The 16,915-nt window shown below is 43.6% G+C and overlaps 1 long non-coding RNA gene across 1 annotated transcript in view; it reads right to left on the reverse strand.

Annotated features, from left to right (window-relative positions):
* LOC133513551 (uncharacterized) overlaps positions 1-16,186 on the reverse strand; it is a 58,448-nt gene extending 42,262 nt beyond the window's left edge. The window contains exon 1 of the long non-coding RNA XR_009798514.1: positions 16,022-16,186. This is a non-coding gene — a long non-coding RNA (uncharacterized LOC133513551). The remainder of the gene's footprint in view (positions 1-16,021) is intronic.
* Positions 16,187-16,915: the final 729 nt, after the last annotated feature.

Consider the following 16,915-nt stretch of genomic DNA (forward strand, 5'->3'; position numbering starts at 1 on the left):
ATCATCTTTATGGGCCTCTGATGGAGGTGATATCAGCGAAATTTATGTCGGGAGACCTCGCCATCCTGAGTGGAACAGCTGCGAGATAGCACTGCACAACGTGGTCCCTCCCGCCCCCTGACTGACCACCGCTTTCCTCCACAATTCCCCCCAAGCCTTCTGATCCTTTAGCCCGCAGGTGTCAAACGCAAGGCCCGGGGGCTGGATGCGGCCCGCCACTTGATTTTATGTGGCCCGCCAAGGCAAATCATGCGTAACAATTTCCATGATTTTTGTAAAATCTCGACCAAAAATTTCAAGTTGTCATATCCTAAATGATGACACTGAGATATTGCAAGCATTTTTGTGTTACCAAACATCAACAATAGTTTAAAAAAAAACCATCACCCTTGAGCTGCGATTCCAAAACTAGTTGATAAATTTTAATGTGTAAATGAGATTTTCATGGTTTCAGTCATAATGGCCCTCTGACAGAAACTGTAACGACAATGCGGCCCGCGATAGAAACGGGTTTGACACCCTTGGGTTTTAGGTCCAGGGACCCTTTACAGGAGAGAATATTTTAGCATAACCTTGCACACCCCTTAGAACCAAATATTCATGAAATTGAATGGGAAGGATCTGTCCATCCATTATCTGAGCCACTTATCCTCACAAGGGTTGCGGGAGTGCTGGAGCTTATCCCAGCAATCTTCAGTCAGAAGATTCAAGATTTCAAGATTCAAGCAGGGGTACCGCCTTAACTGGTTGCCAGCCAATCGCAGTTAAAAGGAAGGTCATGAAATTCAGTTTAATGAAGTTCCACCAAGAACATGGCAAACCCCACACTCGAAAAACATGCTGATTAGGTTAACTGAAAACTTTTAATCGTAATCCGGCGTCAAGCCCATGCACGGACCCCGAGAGGTGCTCAAGCACCTGCCCTTTTGCCCTGAATAAAAAAACAAAAAACAAAAAAAAACCACTACTTGGCCTTTTGGCTAGGACGAAAAAACTGCCCTCTTTTACTGCAGCCTATTTATTCCCCCAAGCCCACGAGCAAATTCATCAGTAGCGTAATTGATCCCCGCGCTATAACTCATGGACCACAGTTTGAGGACCACAAATGCACCTAGCCCACCACGTCCTGGCCACCTCCAGGCCGTCAGAGCCCAGACACAGCGCTCTGTATGTGGTGGCATGTGGTTTCTGGATGGGTACAGTCCAGACTGAAATAGAGTGCGGGCAGGGTGGAGGTAGTGGGTGGCGGTGTGTGTTCGTGTCTGTGGTTGTTTGTGTGCGCAGTCGCGTGTGTATTTAACGCAGCCAGAAGAGTTTGGACGCCAACCCTGAATGATTGGCGTGCCTGTGGTCGCGCCCGCCGACGTTTTCCCGATATCGATCTGGGATGCGTCAGGAAGGCCATCCGGTGTAAAAACCGCGCCAAACAAATATGCGTTTCATCTAAGATGACGCGCTGTGGCGACCCCTAACGGGACAAGCCGAAAGGAAAAGAAGAAGATCTGATAGCAACTAAATACATATTTCTGATGTCGCCGATGTTAATTCTCCCGCTGAGAACGAGTCAGTTTGTCAGTTTGCAGGAGAATGATTTAAAGTTTTATGATTGTGGTAACATCAGAAAGATTTACAGTATATCTTGGTACGCCAGTGATGATAAATTCTGGATACTCGTTTTTTAAACAGAAATTGTGGTTTTCCCCCATATTTCATTTATTTCCAAACATCCATCAAGTCCGTCAACATCTAATGAAAGATGAGAAATAACGTTCGCTTATCCTAAATTGGAGACAAATGTCACCCAAGCTGAAGCGCTACTACTCTGCGTATCACGCAGGAATTGAACCCGGGTTTGGAAATCACACCTGGTCCAGTTCAGGAAAAGTTCTCAAAACTAAATACTAATTTAAAGCATGATTAATTTAAAAATTGTTCGCAACTAACTAAATTAACTGAATAAAATAATAATAAAGTCAATATATATAAGATATATAAAATATATTAATATATAAAATAATGTGGTTGTTCTGGGAGTCTTACCTTGGCTTCTTTATTTATTACTATGATTATTATTTTTAACTTGCCTATTAAATCTATTACTGATTTTGAAACCCTGGAAGGATTTTGAAGTACTAAAATTTACTCATATTTTTTGTTCAGAAATCAAAGAAAACTGGCAGATTATGACAATGATTCCCACATATTGTCAGGATTTTATTAAGGTGCATAAAACTATCACTCAAGAAAACAAATCCAAAAATGTTTGGCAATATTTTGAGGAAAATATTTCCCTTTGTTGCACTTGCTTTCTGGATTTAAGTGTCACGGCATAGAATGTAAATTTTCAAAATGTTCATTTCGTTGAGTGTTTGTTAATTTCCTTCCCTTTAGTTGTCTGGCTATGAAAGGAATAATAATTTAAAAACAGAACATATACAATCAACATGTTGATCACAAAAGGACCCTAAAAACATTGAATTCAAAGAAAAATTGGTCTGTATACAGGACAAAAAATGAATGATTGATCTCCCTGATCTCAATCGGTATCGGCACCGACATTGCTATCGCTATTGTCGATATTTGGATCAAGCCCCCCATGACCGGGGACCAGAAACCAGACATGCCTCATACGTGGTCTTAGCGCTTCTTCCAGACGGTTTCGGCTCACCGCTCGCAAATGGACGCAGGGCCGAACTCAGACGATGACGTCACGGACGTGCATACATTGTACGGTTTCACCTTACTACAAGCGCGCCCCCCCCTACTCTCCCCGACCTCACTATCCTGCCCCCGATTCCCGTCATTCCATGATGAAAGGTGACCACCCGCTGTTATTTGGTTTTCAACAGATGCGTCCAATATTAACAACGGCTGCTCGCCCCGCGCTCTTCCTCCCCGAGCCGCTAAAAGCACCGCGGAGTCGAGCGTAATGCAGCCCTGAAAATAAAGCTTATAAACAGCCAAATGGCTGCTGGCTGATGTCATGCTTGTTCTGTGGAGGCGGAGGTGAGGCAGCTTCTGTACATGTTTGTTGTCCTTTCGCTCCGCCATCTCCGACTGAAACTACCAGCTGAGAATTTAAGTTGGATTTCTCGAGAAACTTAATCCTTTACATTCACAAATATTTCCCATGGAGGTATTCTGATTAAAGTCCCGCAGAGCGTTTGGGTAGCCCCTCGCGAGAACAACATTTTACGAGCCACCGATGCTAGCCTCCATCCCCGTTGGTTGACACAATTCACCCCGGTGGAACAACTACGGTTTTTCCATGAAACCAACACCTAACCGTTAATGCCTACTCTAGCCGTAATCCCAAGAACAACCAAAACCCCTAGCCCGAATCATAAACCCCAACCCTTAAATCAAACTATAACCCCAAACCCGAACACCGTAACATGACCAGTAAAACAAACCCTGACCCAAACACGAGCCGCTGACCATAATCCTAACCCATGACCCCAACCGTAACCCTAAACCTGTAACCGCTTACCCTGAACTGTAAAATGTAAGCGTAATACCTGGAATCCTGTGACACTATGATCCTGGCAAACACGGCAGCCTATCTGGGATTTTGGACATTTTTCCACCGTATTCAAATCTTGATCGTTTTTCCCCACACCGTCTTTAACGCTATCCATGGCAGTTTCTGGGGGGGACCGGACCGCTGAATCCTCGAGGCTCAAAGGAGCACTATGTGAATCGATGGGAGCCTGTTCCTTCCTGGTAATGGGGATGTTCCGTTATGGCTTTCTTCTATTGGGCAGCTTTGGTGCCACCATTGGCGGATGAAGCTCTTCTTCGTGTCCCAGTTCCAGAGTAAGGGTCAGAGGTGGGGGGGTGGGGGGGGGGGGCTCTCTGTCTCTTGCTTTCTCAACAACCATACACACAGTCCATAATATGCGTCCCGCCCTACTACAGACACCCTCCAAATCTTGTTCCACCCCATTATATACTATCAGATTTAGTTGTGCACACCCTGAGTTACTACGGCCGAAGTCATCTAGCTTTGTCATCTACATGGTGACTGTGGTGACATTTTTTTGTTTGTTTGTTTTTGAAAAATGTATACAACTCATCAGGCATCCACGGCAATCCCAGCCTGTCTCATTTCCCCATCCCGTCCCCCTAAATTGTCTCATGCCCATCCAATTTTGTCCACAGGGGCCCTCATGAACATAATACAGTCTAGTTTAACTCTCTAGACCAAATAAAATTTTGCAGATAGAAAAATCTGATACTTTCAGGAAATCATACTCTGGACTTAAAATTGTTGATTATATTAAACCTGTTGCAAATTTGCAACCCCTGCCCGGAAAGGGTTCAAGGCAATTAACCCTGACTGCAAGCCATAAACCCAAGTTATGAACCTAACCATAACTCTAATCATGATGCAGAATTCTATCCCTACACCCTAACATCTAGACCTAACCCTAACCCAAATTGATCCCAAGTGCTAACCATAATTCCTAATACAGTTCCTCAAAGCTAACCAGTAACCATTAGACAAAAGGGTTAGGGTTAGCTTCAAGGAACTGTATTAGGAATTATGGTCAGCGCTTAGGATCAATTTGGTTTAGGGGTGAGGGTTAGGTCTAGATGTTAGGGTGTAGGGATAGAATTCTGCATCATGGTTCGAGTTATGGTTAGGTTCATAAATTGGGTTCGTTGCCTTTAACCCTCACCCTTTTATCTTGTGGTTACTGGTTAGGTTTAAGGAACTGTATTGGGAATTATAGTTAGCGCTTAGGATCAATTGGGTTTAGGGGTTAGGGTTAGGTCTACATGTTAGAGTGTAGGGATAGAATTCTGCATCATGGTTCGAGTTATGGTTAGGTTCATAAATTGGGTTCGTGGCTTGCAGTCAGGGTTAATTGCCTTTAACCCTCACCCTTTTATCTTGTGGTTACTGGTTAGGTTTAAGGAACTGTATTGGGAATTATAGTTAGCGCTTAGGATCAATTGGGTTTAGGGGTTAGGGTTAGGTCTACATGTTAGAGTGTAGGGATAGAATTCTGCATCATGGTTCGAGTTATGGTTAGGTTCATAAGTTAGGTTTGTGGCTTGCAGTCAGGGTTAATTGCCTTTGAACTGGACCTAACCTTAAACGCAACTTACTTCGAACTCAAAACCATAAACCCTAATCCTAACCTGCTACCACGAATCCTACATACACCTAAACAGATCCCCTTTTTCCTGCTACTCCCATATTGGGAATTTTTAGGGCTTTTCGATGACAAATACTTTTAAATCCCGACCTCATTCAACCCCGACCGGGAAACCGAAACATTCTATTTGACGGATGCTCCTTGGAGTGCTCGGAGGAGCCTTAGACCGCCGTGTATCAAAGTAAAATCCTGCCTGACTTTCGGAAATGTGCTTGTTGATTTGTTGGTGGTGGAAATGCTAACTGTATGTAAATCAAGGCGTACGCACTTTACTCCTCTCTCGATTTTACAATTTCTAAACACAGCTGTTCCCAACGGCAGATGGAAGTTGCCCTGGTCTCCCTGTTATTCCCCGCTCCGATTCCCCCGCTGATCGCGAAGCTCCCCGAGGGTGGGGAGCAATGTACGGTGCACTTGTGGGGGGGAACGGGCGGAGCGAGGCAACGCAATTTGGCAGCCGACCCGACGCCAAGACATTGCCGTGCTCGAGCCGTCGCCATGGCGAAGTGGAGGAGTCCCGGCGGTGAGAGAGGGGCTGGGGGTGGGGGCATTCCTCCTTGGAATGAAAGGTGTTGGTTACTTCATGGGAAAATAAAAAAACAATCATAACAATCTGGAAAAATATGATTACACTTTTTTTTTTTTTTTGCTGAACCGGATAAACCAAACATTCCCTTCAGAAACAATTAAAAGTGAGCCAAACCACCAAAGACAATAAAAAAAAAAGAGCACTTATCTCATCGTTTTCTACTTGGGTGTACTGCATAACCTCCAATGTGTTAACACGACCAATTGAGTATTTTTCTTGCCGAATGATAAAGCGACACCAGATCCTGAACAAACACACTTATGGTCACTTCGGCTTATACGCGACGCGGGGTTTGTCGGAAAAGGAAAATCTATTGTTAGTGGAACCATTTGCGCCGCTACCCTGGCCAGGAGCCCCCCCAGGGTCCTTTACTTGTGCGCAGGAATACACGCAATCAGCCTTAAAGCGCTTTTTTGGGGGGGTGGGGGTGGCTTGCTTATTTATTCGTTTCGCTGTCAGCGGAAAATTTGTGTCATGTCACAAACGGATCCCCTGGGGGGGGCCGTACCGGTGAACTGGGGGGGGGGGAAATGTGGCTCCAGTTAGCCAGCCCTGTTTCCAGTTCTCCCCCGTAAAAAAAAAAAAAAAAAAAAAGTCAAGCTGTCCCAGCTTTTTGCACTACAGATGGATTTGAAAGCACAGGTAACATGACTCGACTCTTTTACGAGCTTCCCAGCAGTCGGCCAACATCCACACTTGCAGCCCGCAAAGGTATCTGGTTGTTTTCTTCCCTGTTTAAAGTTGTTGTTAGGTAGCTAAAGAGGATGATAGCTAATATGTTTGCGTTATATTTGTGTCTGAACAGCTTAACAGTAACCTCGCCTAACCCTTGTTGTTGCGAGGACGTGAGCTCACATTCGTCTGATTCCATCTTGAAGGGGGATAGTTCATAAACTTGAATCCTATTTTCACAGCGACAACAAAAAAAAAAAAAACCACAAAAATGTAACAAATGTTACCGAGACATTAAAAACCGAAATCCAAATCTGTGTCCGATTAGCTCGCTAATATCTTGAATTGGTTTTTTTTTTTTTCAAGGCAAGAAAAATATATTTACATATAAATGTATTTACAAATGAAATCTAATCTATCTATTTATCTATCCACAGTGGTGCCTTGCTTCTCGAACACAATCCGTTCCAGAAGGCTGGTTGAAAAGGAAAACTTTCGAAAACCGAAGCATGTTTTCCCATTACAATGAATGGAAAATGAAATAATGCGTTCCAAGCCTAAAAAAAAAAAAAAAATTTAAGCAATTTTTTTTAGCTTTTCCTGATAATAAACTGCATAGTAGGAATACATGTATAGTTTAAATAGTTTATATAATCAAATAATTTAAGGAACATTTATTTTTTGCTTAAGATGTATGCTTTAGCCTAGTAGATTATGCTAGGATGGGAGTGCATTGCCGTATCTACAGTAACTATAATACTACTACTACTACTACTACCAATAATAATAATAATAACAATATAATACTATAAATCAATCCGTATCTATCTAACCCTAACAAAAAAAAGAAAACACTTAAAGTGCAAAACCCAGTATGTGTATGCTGCTTCGGAACCTGTAAAACATAAAAATAAAAAAAATGTAAAAAAAAAAAGACTTATGTTTCTGACTGAGTGATACATCATGTAGATGCTAACGTTAAGTTTGCTGGTCCATTTGCGATGATGATCACCCTCGATACGAACATGGCAAACCTCCGTGGCAACATTGCTATCTTATGGGCTAACATTACAAGCCTCTATTCTAACTTTTCGAACTTCCAATATGCTAACATGGTGAGGATTCGTGTTAATTGCTAGCCTCCCCGCTAACATCTATAGCCTCCATTCCGACTACATTCACCTCCATTTTAATTACATGTGCTCTGGTGCTGAATTTCAACCGCCCTACTGAGTTTGCTTGCCTTTATGTTAACTTTTCTAACCTCAATGCTAACTTTGCTAATTGCGAGTAAAGCGTGCCTTATAAGATTTTCCATCCCAAAAAACGAGAGAAGGTTAATTGTGTTAATGGAGCATCATCTGAGATTGACTGTACTTGTACTTTCTACTTAAACTTAGTAGAATTTTTAAATTTTATTTTAGGGCAAAAAAAAAAAGAAATCAGTGCGTTGGTTGTGATAACATTTCAGGAAGTGTGAAAACATTCGATGAAATATGAAAATGGCCAAGTGAACTTCTTGGGTTTGCCAGGTTGCTCCGACCGCAGCTTCAACACCAACCGTTTTGACCAAGGTAATTACACGCAACTCGCCCTCAGGTTTTTCCCCTTCAAAGTGCTCCATCTTTTAACGATGCGGTCCAGGGTGGGACCCGAAGGCAGCGACTGCTTAAGCATTTTCCAATGCGTTAAAAGCACGGTGTCACGTCGCAGCGACCACCGATCCTTAAAACCTGGGTGACAGCATTCCTGGATCTCTGAGGGGTGAGCTAATCAGGCAACCGCTGCCAAAACCCTCCAGGGAGTTGAATCCCAGAATGCACTAGGAAACATTATGTCATGAGTGAGTCATTGCTTTTACACCTTGTTGTCTTTAGAGTATATTCCCGGTGAAGAAGAGGAGATTTCACCGAGCAGACGCGCGGAATAAACGACAGAAGACAACGTTTGATGTATTTGTACTTAATGTCAAGCTGCTTCCAGACCGCGAGCAAACAATTTGATTAGTTACATGTCCAGCCTTTATGCTAACATGGCGACCCTGTGTTCGAATCTCGACGGCCTCTGTGACGTGTTATTGACTAACACGGCAAGGCTGCGTATTAAAAATCACTGGCCTACGTGCTACATGCCAAACCGTTATGCTAACCACAATAGCCACCGTGCTAGCACGGTAAGGCCCCGTGCTAATAAGGAAAACCTAAATGTAATCTCAATATCCTCTGTGCTAAATGTATTAGCGTCTGCGCTAACATGCTGAGCTTGCATGCGACACTTCCTGACATTTATGCTAACATATTTATGCTGATGTCTGTGCAAAATTGAAGAGATATGCGTAGTAAAATAGCAACCCTGCGTGCTTACTTTTCTGACTTCAATGTTAAGTTTATTAGCCTCTGCGAACGAACTTCTCTAGCCTCCATGCAAACCTGGAAATCTTTGCTAGCAGCCTTTATCACTGTCCGTGCTAACATTGTAAACCCGCAAGCGAACTTTACGGGCTTCTTTGCGAACAAAGCTAGCCTCCATGTTATTTTTGCAAGCCCGCATGCTAACATGGCAAATTCCTGCGGTATGAATCTACGTGCTGAAGTCACTCGCCATCACTTGCCTCCCGACTAATATGGAGAGCCTCCCCGCTGACTTCAAAAGTTATAAGGCATCACCAGGCGTTTTAGTCCAGTCTCCTTTCAAACGCACTCCTCCTCCTCGCTCCCCCCTTCGCCCACACAAGCGATGTTAGCATATTCCAACTGCTTGGAATTCCTGGACCGCCGTTCCGCGAGCGCACACTGCGTTTTAAAACTCGTTGGGCCCTTTCAAGTTTTTTTTTTGTTTTTTTTTTTTTTTTTTATTTGAAAGTATGTAATTGCATTCTTGGCGGAATAACAGGTCCCGGGAGTGATTTACTCGCTGTATTAAATGTCACGGGTGGAAAAAAAAAAAAAAATACAGTTCTGTCGACACTCGGAGAGCGTTTTAGAGTGGCGTTGATAATCCACCGAATTGCTGCAACAGCTCCGAAATGTTGTACGCAGGTGCGGTGTGTTGGGAATGATCACCAATGTTCAGGCTGACGTGTAAAAATGTTGTGTTGATGTCTCACTCTGCAGTTGATGATTTACAGAGGTTTCGGAACATCTTTCCTTTAGAGGGTTAGTTAAGGTTGTCAAGTGGTCCCACGTTTCAGCCATCCATCCATCCAGTTTTGTGTATTTTCTGTGTGAACTCCCACATTCCAAAAACCGTGCATGTTCGGTAAATTGAAGACTCTGCATTGTTGTTAGGTAGCTAAAGAGGATGATAGCTAATATGTTTGCGTTATATTTGTGTCTGAACAGCTTAACAGTAACCTCGCCTAACCCTTGTTGTTGCGAGGACGTGAGCTCACATTCGTCTGATTCCATCTTGAAGGGGGATAGTTCATAAACTTGAATCCTATTTTCACAGCGACAACAAAAAAAAAAAAAAACCCACAAAAATGTAACAAATGTTACCGAGACATTAAAAACCGAAATCCAAATCTGTGTCCGATTAGCTCGCTAATATCTTGAATTGGTTTTTTTTTTTTCAAGGCAAGAAAAATATATTTACATATAAATGTATTTACAAATGAAATCTAATCTATCTATTTATCTATCCACAGTGGTGCCTTGCTTCTCGAACACAATCCGTTCCAGAAGGCTGGTTGAAAAGGAAAACTTTCGAAAACCGAAGCATGTTTTCCCATTACAATGAATGGAAAATGAAATAATGCGTTCCAAGCCTAAAAAAAAAAAAAAATTTAAGCAATTTTTTTTAGCTTTTCCTGATAATAAACTGCATAGTAGGAATACATGTATAGTTTAAATAGTTTATATAATCAAATAATTTAAGGAACATTTATTTTTTGCTTAAGATGTATGCTTTAGCCTAGTAGATTATGCTAGGATGGGAGTGCATTGCCGTATCTACAGTAACTATAATACTACTACTACTACTACTACCAATAATAATAATAATAACAATATAATACTATAAATCAATCCGTATCTATCTAACCCTAACAAAAAAAAGAAAACACTTAAAGTGCAAAACCCAGTATGTGTATGCTGCTTCGGAACCTGTAAAACATAAAAATAAAAAAAATGTAAAAAAAAAAAGACTTATGTTTCTGACTGAGTGATACATCATGTAGATGCTAACGTTAAGTTTGCTGGTCCATTTGCGATGATGATCACCCTCGATACGAACATGGCAAACCTCCGTGGCAACATTGCTATCTTATGGGCTAACATTACAAGCCTCTATTCTAACTTTTCGAACTTCCAATATGCTAACATGGTGAGGATTCGTGTTAATTGCTAGCCTCCCCGCTAACATCTATAGCCTCCATTCCGACTACATTCACCTCCATTTTAATTACATGTGCTCTGGTGCTGAATTTCAACCGCCCTACTGAGTTTGCTTGCCTTTATGTTAACTTTTCTAACCTCAATGCTAACTTTGCTAATTGCGAGTAAAGCGTGCCTTATAAGATTTTCCATCCCAAAAAACGAGAGAAGGTTAATTGTGTTAATGGAGCATCATCTGAGATTGACTGTACTTGTACTTTCTACTTAAACTTAGTAGAATTTTTAAATTTTATTTTAGGGCAAAAAAAAAAAAGAAATCAGTGCGTTGGTTGTGATAACATTTCAGGAAGTGTGAAAACATTCGATGAAATATGAAAATGGCCAAGTGAACTTCTTGGGTTTGCCAGGTTGCTCCGACCGCAGCTTCAACACCAACCGTTTTGACCAAGGTAATTACACGCAACTCGCCCTCAGGTTTTTCCCCTTCAAAGTGCTCCATCTTTTAACGATGCGGTCCAGGGTGGGACCCGAAGGCAGCGACTGCTTAAGCATTTTCCAATGCGTTAAAAGCACGGTGTCACGTCGCAGCGACCACCGATCCTTAAAACCTGGGTGACAGCATTCCTGGATCTCTGAGGGGTGAGCTAATCAGGCAACCGCTGCCAAAACCCTCCAGGGAGTTGAATCCCAGAATGCACTAGGAAACATTATGTCATGAGTGAGTCATTGCTTTTACACCTTGTTGTCTTTAGAGTATATTCCCGGTGAAGAAGAGGAGATTTCACCGAGCAGACGCGCGGAATAAACGACAGAAGACAACGTTTGATGTATTTGTACTTAATGTCAAGCTGCTTCCAGACCGCGAGCAAACAATTTGATTAGTTACATGTCCAGCCTTTATGCTAACATGGCGACCCTGTGTTCGAATCTCGACGGCCTCTGTGACGTGTTATTGACTAACACGGCAAGGCTGCGTATTAAAAATCACTGGCCTACGTGCTACATGCCAAACCGTTATGCTAACCACAATAGCCACCGTGCTAGCACGGTAAGGCCCCGTGCTAATAAGGAAAACCTAAATGTAATCTCAATATCCTCTGTGCTAAATGTATTAGCGTCTGCGCTAACATGCTGAGCTTGCATGCGACACTTCCTGACATTTATGCTAACATATTTATGCTGATGTCTGTGCAAAATTGAAGAGATATGCGTAGTAAAATAGCAACCCTGCGTGCTTACTTTTCTGACTTCAATGTTAAGTTTATTAGCCTCTGCGAACGAACTTCTCTAGCCTCCATGCAAACCTGGAAATCTTTGCTAGCAGCCTTTATCACTGTCCGTGCTAACATTGTAAACCCGCAAGCGAACTTTACGGGCTTCTTTGCGAACAAAGCTAGCCTCCATGTTATTTTTGCAAGCCCGCATGCTAACATGGCAAATTCCTGCGGTATGAATCTACGTGCTGAAGTCACTCGCCATCACTTGCCTCCCGACTAATATGGAGAGCCTCCCCGCTGACTTCAAAAGTTATAAGGCATCACCAGGCGTTTTAGTCTAGTCTCCTTTCAAACGCACTCCTCCTCCTCGCTCCCGCCTTCGCCCACACAAGCGATGTTAGCATATTCCAACTGCTTGGAATTCCTGGACCGCCGTTCCGCGAGCGCACACTGCGTTTTAAAACTCGTTGGGCCCTTTCAAGTTTTTTTTTTTTTTTTTTTTATTTGAAAGTATGTAATTGCATTCTTGGCGGAATAACAGGTCCCGGGAGTGATTTACTCGCTGTATTAAATGTCACGGGTGGAAAAAAAAAAAAAAATACAGTTCTGTCGACACTCGGAGAGCGTTTTAGAGTGGCGTTGATAATCCACCGAATTGCTGCAACAGCTCCGAAATGTTGTACGCAGGTGCGGTGTGTTGGGAATGATCACCAATGTTCAGGCTGACGTGTAAAAATGTTGTGTTGATGTCTCACTCTGCAGTTGATGATTTACAGAGGTTTCGGAACATCTTTCCTTTAGAGGGTTAGTTAAGGTTGTCAAGTGGTCCCACGTTCCAGCCATCCATCCATCCAGTTTTGTGTATTTTCTGTGTGAACTCCCACATTCCAAAAACCGTGCATGTTCGGTAAATTGAAGACTCTGCATTGTGTTGTCCGTAGGTGTGAACGCGAGTGGGAATGCCTGTTTGTCTGTATGTGTCCGGCGGCTGACTAGTGACCAGTTGAGGGTGTACCGATGTGAATCAAAATCAGACAAATGAGAACCAGAAAAGGGTCACTTTGACGATGGATCTTGTTCCGTCTGAAAGAGCAATACAATTACACAACGTTGCGTTCAAAGAAACGTATTCCCTTGTAGGGGTCCATCCATCCATTATCTACCGCTTTTCCGGGTCAGGTCGCGAGGGAAGTAGCTTCAGCAGGGATAGCCAGACTTCCCTTTCCCCAGCCACTTCTTCCAGCTTTTCCGGAGGGATCCCGAGGCGGTGGATGGATGGATGGATGGACAAAGTTTCCCCCCGACCAAAGTCCTGCCCTCCGGCCCACTCAGGCCGTGTCTGGACAGTGTTGAAACCTACGGAAGACCTAAATAAGGACCCCCACCACCTGCCCACTCACTTGAGTAGTGCCTGCTGATAACATCTGGCAGGGGACAGCTTCGCAGGAGCGTCACGAGCGTATGGAAAGACATTAAAGCAGCGTCACTCTTGGCCAACTCGGAGTCGCCGAGTGCCGGTGACGCTCGCTCCTTCTAATGCGTCTTACCGTCACCCACCCCCCTCCACCGTCGTCGCCGCCACCCATCCCAGAAACAAAAGTGTCGGATGAGATGACAGCTCAACAAGACTGCGCTTTATCGGCAATGCTATCGACAGTGGCTATAAAAAGTCTACACACCCCGGTGCGGTGTTGTTTTTGCGTCAATAACGGCGAAATGATTTCTTTGCCGTGATAGTGACTAGTTAAACGTGGCTCCTTGATGACTCAAAACGTGATGAAATGTGTGAGTTTTCATTGATGAATTGAGACTGGAAGAAATTGTTCGGTGTATTATTTTTTTTTTTTTGGAATCGGGGTGGGGGCTGGTGTGAGTGTAATGGATTGTCATAGTGACCCACGTTCAAGTGCCTGTCTGAAACATGGTGGGAGATGTTTCACATTTCACATTTTAGGCCTGATGCTTTTCCCAATGTGTCTAACGTGGCTTCTGTAATGTTAGCAGCATGCTTAAAATAAAGTTGAGGGGAGGGGGGCAGGGACACACACACACACACACAAACAAACACAAAACAAACCCAACAGTAGAGACACAATATAATTTTGGCCACTACTCAGACAGAAAGATGAGGAAGTGGTAAGTACAAGCTGGGTGGGAGGCGTGTGCTTTGTACACAATAAAAATTATAAATATTTTTACTTTCTTGTTTGATACTTTGGGCATTTTATTTACTTGTGGTCGTATTTTGTCAACTGCGATTGGTTAGCAACGAGTTCAGGGTGTACTCTGCCTCCTGCCCGATGAAAGCTGGGATAAGCTCCAGTACTCCCGCGACCCTTGTGGGGATAAGCGGCGAAGAAAATGGATGGATGTTTGGCACTTTTGGCATTTTATTTACTTTTGGAAGTATTTTGTCAACTGTAATTGGTTAGCAACGAGTCCAGGGTGTACTCTGCCTCCTGCCCGATGACAGCTGGGATAAGCTCCGGCACTCCCTGCGACCCTTGTGAGGATAAGCGGCTAAGAAAATGGATGGATGTTTGATACTTTGGGCATTTTATTTACTTGTGGTAGTATTTTGTCAACTGTGATTGGTTAGCAACGAGTTCAGGGTGTACTCTGCCTCCTGCCCGATGAAAGCTGGGATAAGCTCCAGTACTCCCGCGACCCTTGTGGGGATAAGCGGCGAAGAAAATGGATGGATGTTTGACACTTTTAGCATTTTATTTACTTTTGGTAGTATTTTGTCAACTGTAATTGGTTAGCAACTAGTCCAGGGTGTACTCTGCCTCCTGCCCGATGACAGCTGGGATAAGCTCCGGCACTCCCTGCGACCCTTGTGAGGATAAGCGGCTAAGAAAATGGATGGATGTTTGATACTTTGGGCATTTTATTTACTTGTGGTAGTATTTTGTCAACTGTGATTGGTTAGCAACGAGTTCAGGGTGTACTCTGCCTCCTGCCCGATGAAAGCTGGGATAAGCTCCAGTACTCCCGCGACCCTTGTGGGGATAAGCGGCGAAGAAAATGGATGGATGTTTGACACTTTTAGCATTTTATTTACTTTTGGTAGTATTTTGTCAACTGTAATTGGTTAGCAACTAGTCCAGGGTGTACTCTGCCTCCTGCCCGATGACAGCTGGGATAAGCTCCGGCACTCCCTGCGACCCTTGTGAGGATAAGCGGCTAAGAAAACTGATGGATGTTTGATACTTTGGGCATTTTATTTACTTGTGGTAGTATTTTGTCAACTGTGATTGGTTAGCAACCAATTCAGGGTGTACTCTGCCTCCTGCCCGATGACAGCTGGGATAGGCTCCAGCACTCCCCGCGACCCTTGTCAGGATAAGCGGCAAAGAAAATGTATGAATAGATGGATATACATTCTATTTCCATGATGCGTGAGGCAGCGTATCTCCTGGACTGCCCCCCCACTCAATCGCAGGCCACATTAAAACAAACAACCATTCGGTTTTACCTTCACGACTCCGGACAGTTTTAGCGTCTCCCATTAACCAAGCCATGAATGTCTTTGGAATGTGGGAAACCAGAGAATCCAGCGAAAACCCACACGGGCACAGGGAGAACACGCAAACGCCACACAGGTGAGGCCGGATTTGAACCAGGTTTCTCAGAACTATGAGGTGGATGTGCTACACCGTCACCCACCATAGCACCTCTCACATACAGAAATGACTACCGTAATTCCCGGCCTACAGTGCGCACCTGGTTATAAGCCTCACCCAGCACATTTGTAAAGGAAATACCATTTGGTACAAACATGGGCCACAGCCGTGTAAAAGCCGCAAGTGCCCACGTTGGAACCAACATTGAAACACGAGATATTAACAAAGAAAGATGGTACACAGAGAGTTTAATGCTACCGCCGGCACGCTAACACTAACGCTAGCACCATCGCGCTAACAGGGCCGGTTAAAAAAAACAAAACATACTGGTAAAAACCACTGAGACACGGCAGTAACACGCTAGCGCAGCACTAACAGGGCCAGACCGGTAAAGGTAAGTTCCTCGGCACACTCTTACCTTTTACGCTCGAGTGCCCCCTTCCGGCCGTTAGAAAAAAAAATGCACAAATTAGCCACATCACCGCATAAGCCGCAGGGTTGAAAGCGTGTGAAAAACGTCACGGCTTATAGGCCGGAAATTCCAGTAGTAGGCCCAAGCCATGTCTAATATAAAAATGTTGTTTTCCGGCCATCTTGTGGCATTTTGTTGCTAAGGAAACATGTTAAAGAGGGAGGAGGAGCTTCAACTTTTTCTATTTTCATTTTTGTGGCTGTCCCAACTAGGCCGGAAATTACGGTACAAGTGCCCAAAACCGAGAAACTCTTTCATCCAGAAGCTATACCATTTTTCTGGGATTTCAAAATGAGATGAAAAAAAAATACATATTTTTTCCCTACCATTTGTTTGGGTTACACAAAGGCACTTTAAATTATAGATAGCAGACTTTCATTTAACATGAGGTTGAATGTGATGAGATGAGCTAATGGAAATCGGCTCTGATTTTAGCTAAGACGCTTTAGCTCGATAGCAGCAACAGATATAATGTAAAAAAAAAAAATGATGATATCCTACATCAGTTTATTGACAAATCCAGGCTGACAGTATGTATTTATAACAGCGGCTTGAACGCGCACTACATTTCATGACAACAGGGGGGAGCCGGGGAGCAAAACAACTGTTATTCCTTACTGTTTCTTTAAGAACAAAAACCTCAAGTCTGAGCATAAATATTCTCGGTGGCTAGAAGCTTCCCGTGTTTATCCAAACTGGGAAATGCGCTTACAAGAGATGGTCCGGAAAAGGTTTTAAAGTATCTTGTGGTCTGCTCTCTCTCTCTCTCTCTCTCTCTCTCTCTCTCTCTCTCTCTGGGAGGGAGGGAGAGGCGAAGGAGGGGGGTTCGAACCGTGAGTT

The sequence above is a fragment of the Syngnathoides biaculeatus genome, chromosome 15 (assembly GCF_019802595.1).
Source record: "Syngnathoides biaculeatus isolate LvHL_M chromosome 15, ASM1980259v1, whole genome shotgun sequence".
NCBI lineage: Eukaryota > Metazoa > Chordata > Actinopteri > Syngnathiformes > Syngnathidae > Syngnathoides > Syngnathoides biaculeatus.